This window comes from Microtus ochrogaster, unplaced genomic scaffold (genome assembly GCF_000317375.1).
Source record: "Microtus ochrogaster isolate Prairie Vole_2 unplaced genomic scaffold, MicOch1.0 UNK137, whole genome shotgun sequence".
Lineage (NCBI taxonomy): Eukaryota > Metazoa > Chordata > Mammalia > Rodentia > Cricetidae > Microtus > Microtus ochrogaster.
The window spans coordinates 167,880-168,630 of NW_004949235.1; the positions used below are offsets into that span (position 1 = coordinate 167,880).

Sequence of the window (751 nt, forward strand, 5' to 3'; positions counted from 1 at the left end):
TGCATAGTGACAGATATGGATCTATTTTTATTCTTCTACATGTTGACATTCAGTTATGACAGCACCAATTGTTAAAGATGCTTTTTTTATCCATTTGATATTTTTTGCTTCTTTGTCAAAAATCAGGTATTCTAAGGTGTGTAGATTAATATCTGGGTCTTAAATTTAGTTCCATTGGTTCTCCTGTCTTGTTTTATGCCAATCCCAGGCTGTTTTCAGTACTGTAGCTCTGTAGTAGAGTTTGAAGTCAGAGATTATGATGCCTCCAGAAATTCTTTTTTTTTTTATTTATTTTTTCACTGAAAAAGTTTTTATTGAAACCAACCACACCAGTCAAGCAAATTCTGGCATTAAGCACCTTCCTCCTTGGCAATGCAGTCTTTCTTGAGTGGTCCCATGAATGCTTTCTTCTCCTCCATGGTCTGGAAACGACCGTGGCCAAACTTGGAGGTGGTGTCAATGAATTTCAGGTCAATCTTCTCCAGAGCCCGCCGTTTGGTCTGCACCAGCAAGGACTTGCGGAGTGTGAGCACTCACTTCTTGCTTCCCACCACACAGCCTTTGAGCGTGATGAAGTCATTGGTTACCTCACCATGATGGACAAAGCCACCCAGTGGGTTGATGCTCTTGTCAGAAAGGTCATAGTCGGTAGATGCATTGTTCTTGATCAGCTTACCATCCTTGATAAGGTAGCCCTGACCAATCTTGTAAATCTTCTTGTTGATTTCTGTCCGATGATGGTAGCCTTTCT

The 751-nt window shown here is 41.0% G+C and overlaps 1 pseudogene; it reads right to left on the minus strand.

Annotated features, from left to right (window-relative positions):
• Positions 1–308: 308 nt before the first annotated feature.
• Positions 309–751, minus strand: part of LOC106144467 — a 28,496-nt pseudogene continuing 28,053 nt past the window's right edge.